The 375-nt window shown below is 32.8% G+C and overlaps 1 protein-coding gene across 5 annotated transcripts in view; it reads left to right on the top strand.

Annotated features, from left to right (window-relative positions):
- ST3GAL3 (ST3 beta-galactoside alpha-2,3-sialyltransferase 3) overlaps positions 1-375 on the top strand; it is a 216,512-nt gene that overhangs the window by 189,967 nt on the left and 26,170 nt on the right. The gene's annotated exons all lie outside the window — the stretch shown is intronic.

The raw sequence follows: 375 nt of genomic DNA, 5'->3' as shown, positions 1-375 counted from the left end.
AAAAATATTTAGTTAACAGTTTATATCTGAACACTGTTTATATGTTATGAAAAATGCTTAATTACAAAGGCTGATGTATGTTTTATTTCTGTTTTTCTAAATGACCTACAGTACTTGGTAGGTGTACTAAATTGTTTGGGGAGTGGGGTTTAGAGACTTCTAATAGATGTATAGTTAATTTGGTAATTCTCTCGCATGAGGTATAAGCTTCCATATGCTGGTTATTTAATAGATTTGCTACATAAGTAAAAAATGGTTCACCTAGATAGTTTGATATGTATGGGCATTACTCCTAGTAGTATTTGTTTGTTGTCTTTTGTTGCTTTGCTCCTTCCGTGCAGGCTGAGACCTAATCTCCTGCAAGTACAGTAAAAT

Source organism: Bison bison, unplaced genomic scaffold (assembly GCF_000754665.1).
Source record: "Bison bison bison isolate TAMUID 2011002044 unplaced genomic scaffold, Bison_UMD1.0 scf7180017864484, whole genome shotgun sequence".
NCBI lineage: Eukaryota > Metazoa > Chordata > Mammalia > Artiodactyla > Bovidae > Bison > Bison bison.
The sequence above is the reverse complement of the archived record's forward strand: the minus strand, read 5'-3'. Positions and strand labels throughout refer to the sequence as shown.